This window comes from Myodes glareolus, chromosome 19 (assembly GCF_982192425.1).
Source record: "Myodes glareolus chromosome 19, mMyoGla1.1, whole genome shotgun sequence".
NCBI lineage: Eukaryota > Metazoa > Chordata > Mammalia > Rodentia > Cricetidae > Myodes > Myodes glareolus.
Genome location: NC_142044.1, coordinates 35672603 through 35682324, shown reverse-complemented (window position 1 = coordinate 35682324; position 9722 = coordinate 35672603). Strand labels below are relative to the sequence as shown.

Sequence of the window (9722 nt, the reverse complement as noted above, 5' to 3'; positions counted from 1 at the left end):
ACTTCGCGCTCTGCAACCAGATCTGTCAGTCTCTTCCCACCACCTGCTGCCCACCTGGCCCTTTTTGCACGCAGGGGAGAGGACTGTGTGTTACCAGAGCAACTTCCTGGCACAAGGCAGTGCCGCCCCTTACACATGTCAACACAGGCCTGATTTTGAATGGACAGGGTCGGACTTGCAGGGGTTCTGGATGTTAACATGATGACCTCAAAAAATAAGAAAGGTAGTAACTGATTATTTCCCAAGCAAGTAACCTTTCCCTGCAAGTCCACACAGATTCAAAGGGCTGAATCAACCGATGCATTGAGGAGAGGCATGAAGTTGGCCATGTGAGGTGCGTTTCCTTTACTCTGTGTGCTCCAAGCTTAGGTGTAACCACCTCCGAGACTTCCTCCTAAAGCAAAAGGTTTGGATATCAGGGGGAAGGACAGACATAACCAACCTCCAGGCAACCACAGTCGATAGCAACAGGCATGTGTCATATTAACAGTATGTCCTCAGTATATAGTGACGACAATAATTTCTTTTGGGTTGTCTTCTCAATGGCCTATACCACGTGCCTTTTCATAGGCAGAACGTCAGACAAATGCTATTAGTGAGCTACCATAGAAAATGCCCAACAGGACTCCTCAACACGCCACAAAAAAGCAGAGACATGCTGGGCATGTTCTTATAAAGAGAGCCCCCCCCCCCCCTTTTAATTCCAGCACTCAGGAGGCAGAGGCAGAGGCAGATGGGTCTTGGTGAGTTCAAGGCCAGCCTGGTCTACAAAATGAGTTCGAGGACAGGCAGGGTTCTGTTACATAGAGAAACTCCATCTCAAAACCAAACCAGACCAAAGCTGTAGCCACGTGGACTCTGGAGGTATTATTGATGGGCACTTGCCAATCTGGGTACTGTTCTAGAAGACACCTCAACTCTTTTGTCTCTTGTCTATGAGATCCAGAGATATGTCTATAAGCATCAGCCGTGTAGGAAGGAGCCACAGGAACTGCTTAGAGATGTAATTTCAGCACTTGGGAGGGTGAGGCAGGAGGATTATCAGAAGTTCAAGACCCTGCCTCAAAGAAAACTCCATTCTTTTTTATATTTAATATGATTTTGATACTCATAAATCATGTTTTACATAACTTTTCATTAAATAGAAGTTTGTAAGATATACAAATCCTTATTTCATAAACATAGAAAAATATATTTTCTCTTTTTGAGATGGGGGAATCTCACTAGGTAGGCAAGGCTAGCCTTGAACTCACAAACATCCACCTGCCTCTGCCTTCTGAGTGCTGGGATTAAAGGTGTGTGTCACCACACCTGGCCAGAAAATATTCTCTTAGTCACATTGCCTTTACTATACCTTTATTTGGTGGAAACCTGTTTTCCTATGTCTGTATTGAACAGACTCACACCTTGATTTTTATTTTGCGTGTGTGCGTGTATATGCAAATACATGTGAAGGCCAGAGGTCAACCTCTGCTGTCATTTATGAAGTACTGACCACCTTGTGTTTTGAAGCAGGGTCCTGGATCTTGTCAAGTAAGCTAGACTGGCTGGCCAGCCAGCTCCAGGAATGCCTCTACGTCTGCCTCTCCGGTACTGCAATTAAAAGTAGGAGCCACCTTGCCCAGCTTTGACATGGAAACCAAGGGATCAAACACGGGTCCTCGCGCTTGCATGACAAACACTTTACTGATTGAGCGATCTTCCCAGTGCTACCTCTTGTTTCCTAATCGCTGGGATGCTGGGATGCGGGGCTGCTCACGATGAGACACATGGAGCTTAGTGGGGCCTGAATGTGGTGCTAGCCCGCAGTGAAGCAAGGGTGGAGACTAAGAACTTTACAAACTTCCAAAGCAACTTCTCAAAGCTTCCAGCTCTAGCTCCTGGGCTTGAGGCCTTCCTCTCTACTCTCCTCCTTTGACAGATCAGAGAATGAGCAGGGAGGGTGACCAGCCTGTGCCTTGGGTTGTCACGTGAGGAAGATGGGGCTGCAATCCAGCCCTCCAGGCTTCTTGTTCTCTTTCTCCTTGTTTGTCAACATTGAGGGCCTGCGTCAGGTCATTACTAGACCAAACTGTGATCCGGCACCTGTTCCTTGTTTTTCTCTTATTCCAGCCTCTTTGGGCAAAACTGCAGACTGGTTCAGTGCTGTGAGAAACCCGTCTCAGTGACCTCGGTCACACCAGCTTCCAGCCCTCCTCAACTACTTCTAGTTTTAAATCTGTTTCTGCTTCCCTGCTGTGAGAGTGCTCTTCCTGGAGGGAGCTCTGGGCAGTCGGGGGTGGGGAGGGGTGGGCATTAAAGGGGAACTGCTCGGGGCTTGTGCAGCTGCTCTGTCAGAATACAGGAAGCCCTTCCTGAGAGCTTCCCACGCCAGGGCAGTACTGGCCCATCTGGTGCAGTGCAGGAAGAGAGAAGCCAAGTTGTGCTGTTTTGTTTTCTTGCAAGGGGTTTGAGTGCAGCAGACTGCGCTAGGGGTGAGCGTGGGGGTGGGTTGAGCGAAGCTGACTAGCCAGGCAGAGGAAGGCAGGCACAGGGACTCTGCAGTTGGAAGGAAGCTGGCTTGAATTTCAGCCTTGCTTCCTGACTCACTCTTTTTATCCTGAGACACAGTTCTCACACCTGTGAAGTGGGGGCGTCAATAATAGGTGGCCCCGGCAGGGCTGAGGCTGTGATAGCATGTATGGGGACAGGCTTCCTGACACTATTCTGGGGGCACTTTGACTGTCCATCTGCCCCTCTTGGGGCATCACGGTGACTCGCCAGACTCTCTGCTGTTTCATAATAGCTCTTTTCTTCCCCATAGCAACACTTTTTTTTTTTTTTTTTTTTTTTTTTTTTTTTTTTTTGTGGTAGATCCTGAACCATTTTCAAGATGCAGATATTCTGTCGCATGCTCAGGGCACAACAGTTGGTGAACAGCTGAACTTGAGGCTGGTCAAAGCTGGCAGTCACCTGATTCTTCCACCTGAGCTCTTAGGCACCCAAAGTCTGTCAAGAAGATAGGGGGCATCCAACCCATTGTCGCCTTGGCTGGGATTTTCCATTTGACTGTTTCCCTGTCTCATTTGCATTGCCCACTTTGCCCTATTTTCATTTGTTAATAAGAATAATCAAAACTGCCCTTCACGTTGATGAATTTTAGATGTCATCATAAGCCCAGGAAGAGGAATACTGCAGCTAGCTATTGCTGTGTAATGAACTACCTCAGCGTCTGGGGGCTTAAAATAATTTGTATTTTATTTGAGCACTGTAGTGCTCTGAATGAAAATCGCCTCCAAAGGCTCATATAGTTGAATGCTTGCTCCTTAATTGGTTGAATTGTTTGGGAAGGATTAGGAGGTGTGGCCTTGTTAGAGGTGTGTCACTGGTGGCAGCCTTTGAGTTTCCAAAAGCCAGTATGGTTCTCAGTTCTCTCATGTTCGTGGATCAAGAGGTACACACTCAGCTACTGCTCCTGTACCACACTCCTTGGCATCATGGTCATGGACTCTAACCCTCTGGAACTGTGAGCCCTACTGGCATCTTTTATTAGTTGCCATGGTGTTTTGATGAAGCAACTAAGACACAATTTGGAGGTTTGGACTGGATTCAGCTGGACATCACTGTTCTCCAAAGGTCCCATGTGGCTGCTATTGGCTGACCATCTGGCTAGGACTGGGTAGCTCAGCATAGCCTCACTCACAAGCCTGGTGGCTGGCAGCCTGCTGTCAGGGTCCCAGATGGTTTGTTCAGGAGGCTAGCTGTGGCTTCTTTGGCAGGGTTAAGAAAACTGGATGACCCGGAATCTGTACCTTGTCACCCATGATATATCATATTGGTCAAAGCGAATTGTGAGACCTGTTCAGATTCAAGGGGTGAAAACCAGATTCTGTCTCTTGTTGGGAGGCCTGTCAAAGACTCAGTGGCCCTTTTTAGTCTGTCACAGAGTGCTACCTGTCCTCACAGGCATTTTTGATGCAAACCCTTTGGTGTCATCACTCTCTTCCAGTCTCTCCGACTTCTGATAATAACCTTTCATTTTACATCATGCAAAGCTTCATTCAGTCACTCAACAAATATTTATTATGTGCCAGGGACTGCTTGGTGAACGAAACCAAGTCCCTGCTCCATGAATCCAGTAGTTCAGAGTAGAGACAATTAAGAAGCAGACAAGCGCAGTGTTGAGCTGCTGTGAACAATAGGGGCTTTGGAAACAACAGAGTAAGCAGGTGGGGACATGGCTGGGGGGGATGGCAGGGCAATGGGTGGCTCCTATTTCAAAGTAGTCAGCTGACACTAGGGAAGTGACAACTAAGATGGGGTGAGCAAGAAAGAAGTCCAAGGGCCCTGAGCGGATGCAGGCACAATGCCTTATAATTTTAACTGCAGATAAACACCATAGCCTGGGTATAGTGACACAATCTGTAATCCCAGCACCAGGGAGATGGAAGGTCAAGGTCAATCTCAGCTACATAGCCTGGGCTACAGGATATCGTGTATCAAAAAACCTCAAACATTGGGGATGGAGATATAGCTCAGGGGTTTAAGAGCACTCGCTGCTTTTGCAGAGGACCTGGGTTCTGTTCCTAGCACCAACATGTTGGCATATAACTATCCTTTATGTCAGAAGACTCATCCAAGACCCTCTTCTGACTTCTATGTTCAGCAGATATACGTGTGATACACGTATATACATTCAGGTGAAATACTCATACACATACAATAAAATAAACCTGGAAAAAAACCAAGCAAACATAACTGTCACTACTAGCCCAAATTCAAGCTTAATACACTTCATTAAATACCAATAAAAAGTGCTGAAATATGTCAAAACTCTCGACAACCAAAAGTGTTTTATTATACCTGACTTTGTTATAAGTAAATTACAGTTCCTAGGAATTTAATGGTTGGTGGCTCCGCGTTCACCTTTCTCTGCCTGTCCCGCTTGCTCTTTGGCTTGTGGTGAAGATCAAAACGACACCATTAAAAATGAAAGTTCCCCTGCTTCTGGTTTAATTTCCTACCGCAAAGATACCAGTGATTTTTTTTTTTTTCCCTGAGAACACAAATCAGTCACCACTTCCTGTTTAAGACGCTCCACAGTGTCCCTGCGCATAAACACAAACTCAAGGCAAACAGGCACATTCCACAAACCAGCGCCACCTGCTTGATTCCGGCTAAGGTGTCCCCCAGTCTCTCAGGTTTCCTGGTAAGCTCCGCGCTGGAACTGGCTCTTATCCCAGCAGACTGGCACAACGGCTCTCTAGTTTGCGCCCTCTTGTCCACCCAATGTCCCAGGAAGGCGTTCCCAGTCTTAAGATCTATAGGGGACAGGGGAAGGGGGCTGCAGCGAGTGGCCCCAGGTGCTCTCAACAGTCCTCGGAGTGCCTTCCGAGATCCATTAAAACACTCTCTGCGCCACAGTTTCCCTATCTACAGACAGCTCATGAACCTCTTTCTCTCGGAGCGGTGAAGGCTGGAGGTCAGGGCGGGCGCGTGGGCGACCGAGGAGCTCCGGGGACCCTGTGGGACCCGGGCCAAGCCCGCAGACCCATCTGGGGCCACTCCGGCCACCTCGTCATCCCGGAACAGCGCTGTCCGCGGACGTCGCCACGCCCGCACAGCTGGGATAGACTTCACCCGGAGCGGGGCGCGCCGCCGCCTTTGCGCAGGCGCGGGCCGAGTCGCGCATGCGTGGAGCTCCGCGCTGAGGTGAGGCGTCGCGCGCCGCGAGGTGTGGGCGCGCGCTCTTACCCACGGCGCACGCGCGGGTCCGCGCCGACTCAGCACGGCCCGAGGGCGCGAGCCCGCCGCTACCGCTACCGCCGCGGGCCGGACCGCCGTGCGCCCGGCGTGCGCGTGGGAGAGAGCGCGGCCGCCAGTGCCGGCGCCGCCCCGCTGCCGTCTGTCCGCCTCAGCCTCGCGCGCTCAGCGGCGGCCGGTGAGTGCGGGTCGCGGGCCATGGGTCGAGGCGGCGGAGGCGCGGGCTCAAGGCGATGGGCGGCGCGGGCCGCGGTGCGGGCTTCGGCAGACACGGCCCCCGCCGCGCCCCGGCCTCGATCCTCGTCTGGGCGGCCGGGCCCCGAGGGCTAAGGAGGCCGCGGGCCGGGGTGCAGGAGGCCGCGAGGTCCGGTACGGCGGGACGGGCGCGGCGGGGACCCGGGAGGCCCGAGAGCCGAAAAACAAAGGGGGCGGCAGGCGGAGTGCGGGGCTGCCGCGGAGTGGCCGGCGCGTGGCTTCCAGGGCGACCGTACGAACCCCGGAGTCATTGTGCTGCCCAAGTTCCCTCCGCCCCCACCCAGCCCCGCCGCGGCGCGCTGCCTGTCCCCGCCGGTCCTCGCAGGCTGCTTTTGTGGCACCGCTCTAAGGAGCGAGGGTGTCTGTGCGCGCGCACTTGTGTCGTTTAATTGTGAGGTTTTTGTAGAGAAACGCACTGAGGAGAAAGTTGCCCTTTTTTTTTCTTTGAAAGCCATTTCAACAGAGTCTCATTCTTGCATAGTTAGACTGCAGCTGAGTGTTTGGCAGTGGGACTGAGATAATAGCAATACTGTAGTGATTATGGGGACTGGTTGAAATAGGCTGGAGCTGAAGGCACGGCAAGAGTTTGCTGGTCTGTTTTAAATCTTGATCAGCGCTGGCATTTCTAGTTAGAATGGAAGCTTTATCATGGTCGTGATAATAGGCTATTGCTACTTGAAGTGAAATACCAGCGTCTCACACTGTGTGTATGTGTGTGTGTGTGTGTGTGTGTGTGTGTGTGTGTGTCTGCGTGTCTGCTCATTAAGCGAGGAATGAAAAGTCTCTCCTTTGAAAGACTAGTCTCTGAGCAGTGGCCTGGGACAGAGGTATGGTGGATGCAAACATTAAAAGAAATCATGTAACATTAGCATGCTACATATCTTTGTGGAGGTATAGATAATAGTTACATCCATATTAGTATTTGAACATGAACTTTTTTTCTGGGGATGGAACCCCGGGGCTTTTTCCCACGTGGTTGATACTGGGCTACTAAGCCACGCCCCCGGTCCAAACAACCCAAACAGGAAACTTTAAGGACAAGGACGAGGAGTCCCAGTATCGTTGTGAGTGCAGTTGTTTTATATTTGTGGCTATTGTAGGTGGGCCAATCTCTGACCTTCTCTCTGGACACTTGAATTTATCAGAACGCCACACTAGTACATCTTCTTGGAAAGAATTTTATTCGGAACATTATCATTTAATCCAGTTTATTCGTGATCTACAGAATAAGGTGGCTTGTGTCTGGGAGAGGTCCATAAGCCACAGCTTTTAGTACACTGAGAATCATGCAGAGATGACGCCCGGGCAGGTAAATCCTTTTGGCGCAAAATCCATAGTGTGGGGCAAAAGGTGCTGGGGCAAACTCTCTGGAGTAGATGGGACCTACTGTTTTTGAGACTGGCAGCCCACTAAACGAGGAAGTGTTGGGGGTGGAGTTCCAGCTGTAGCAGTGAAGAGTGGGAGGAGGCTGTAGCGAGGACACGGGGTATGTGAAGTAGTTTAGAGCTCTAAGCCTGTTGTTGGGAATTACATAATGCGTCAGTCCTCAAAACCCTGTTCCGGAGCTGGTTAGATAACTCTTCTCACTAGGAAGTTGGAGAAATATCCGAAAAACAGTTGTGAGCTGGGGAGTTAGCTCATTAGTTGTGTGATAAGTGTGAAAGGGACTGTGGTCCCCTCCAAGACAATTGTGTTAAAGATAGTGGCTTAAAGATGACAGCCTGTGGAAGAAAGGATTTTATATTACACTATATAATATAGTAAAACTAATTCTGACAATACTCTTACGGGATACTAATTTGAGTAAGAGAAGTAGGGACTTTGTTCATAGGAATTTTTGCAGGGAACCCTCCTCCTTTATAGTGTCTTAATTTTGAGAAAATAATTAAAATTGTCTGAGTTACAAAAGTTGTTACATGTTAATATAGTGTGCACATCTTTTAGTTTGGATTGGACATTTTCAGCTTATATGGACTTTCACCTAGATCACTTGTTTTGAATTTCAGTCACATTAAATGATACATTTTTTATTACTTGTGTGTGCACGATATGTGCAGGTTGGTGTGTACAAGTGTGGAGGTCAGAGGAACTTTGTGTAGTTACTTCTTGCCTTCCAACTTTCTGTGGATTCCAGAGATTGAACTCAAGTTGCCAGGCAAGTGCCATTTCTTGTGAAGCCATCTCATCAGCATGTATGAAAAGTTTTCCTGTGTTAATATTTGAAGTGGTTGTTGTTGTAGTCACTACCGAGAGCGGTCATGAAGCTCTGGGTTTGCGCTCCAGCACTGCAAATGATCAAAATAACCAGACAATCTTAGTTTCTGCGGACTTTGCCTTAAAGCTTGGAGTCGACATTTTGAGTACTTATTTCCATTATCACTTCCCCTACTAAGATTCCTTAAATAATCAGCAATAAATTGCTGTTGGAACCTTTGAGGACTTTTACTGATGCCTTTAGAATGCAAGAAATTTAAAAGGTGGACAAAGTGAGTGGCTGTATGTGTGGTGGTCGTGATACACTCTAGGCTGCTTAAGAATGTAGCCACTTGTCAGGTATTATGCCCCACACCTCCAGGATTCTCCAGGTTCCGAGGCTCCCTGGTCTCATTAGACTACATTGAGAAGGTGTGTCTGAACTGCATTAATAGTGGATATTTCATCTTTTTTGGCTTTGTTTCTTTACATCATATTGGCAGAAGTTTATTTTACGTTATGACTATGGAAAGAAAAGCAGCCTCTTGCAGAAGAAATTAAATTTATATATCCCAGTTTCTTTCAACTGATTTCTAGGAATTGTGCCAGATTGTATTCTGAACTCCTGAAAGTTGTTGCTGATTATAAAACCTATAATCTGTAATATTTAAAATTTATTTTTACTAGGTTTGAGTATGGAGATACAATGTAGTGAAGTCTGTGTGATTCATCTTTCGGTTTGGGTGGAATTTAGCTGATGCAGTTGTCTAATCTGCATCCACACTCATGGAAGTGGGAAAGAGCTTACTTGAGTGTGCTGCTGGAGCTGGAAGCCTAGGGAGTGTCACTCACTAGTGGTGTTGCTCAGAGTTTAAGGTCATGATGATGTTTTCTTAACCAGCCTTAAAGGTAATTAAAGTAGTTGTATGCGGACCTCACTGGTGTGTATTTCCCTTTGCTGAAAAATAACTGGAATCATACTTGGAATGTGATCTTATACTAGGGGAGTGATCTTATCACTGGATCCCCTGTGTGTGTGTCACTGCTTTCATGTGAAACCTCGGAGAGGATCAGGACTCTCAATTAGAATATTTGCCTTTCCCTCCCAGTCTTGAGTGGGAGTTCTGCTTCAGTCTTCCGTACCTATGAGAACTAGTGAGCTACAGGTGCTATGCAGTCTTCAGTGTACACAGAGGACCTGCAGGTTGAAGTTAGAGTAACTTGCCCGAGGTTGCTTGGCCCTTATAGGCAGGACTCCGGAGGGGAGCTGTGATCTATCAGGGCCTGTGGGGCTCGACACAGCGTAACTAGTCTTCAGAATGTGAGTGATGTTGTCTGGGAAGTTTAGATAACTAGGTTTTCTATTGATACTTTTAGGACTTCAGCTTCTGACTTAAACAGCGTAATATAGGTTAATCATTGACTATCAAAATTTTGGTTATTTGAAATCGGTTAAGAATTAGTTAAATACAGATACATAAGAGTGGGTTAGTGGTTGGGCGGTGTTGGCACACGCCTTTAATCCCAGCACT

At 48.2% G+C, this 9722-nt stretch overlaps 1 protein-coding gene across 9 annotated transcripts in view; it reads left to right on the top strand.

Moving 5' to 3' along the window:
- The first annotated feature begins 5787 nt into the window (after positions 1-5787).
- The window catches only part of Ptk2 (protein tyrosine kinase 2), a 192908-nt gene continuing 188973 nt past the window's right edge, over positions 5788-9722 (top strand). For 3 of the 9 annotated variants that reach the window (XM_087898839.1, XM_085678895.2, XM_048457384.3), the window contains exon 1: positions 5846-5920. The gene's annotated coding sequence lies outside the window, so the exon portion shown is untranslated. Of the gene's footprint in view, positions 5921-9722 lie in introns of all 9 variants that reach the window. The other 6 variants (XM_087898838.1, XM_087898837.1, XM_087898836.1 and 3 more) reach the window with 5 other exon arrangements.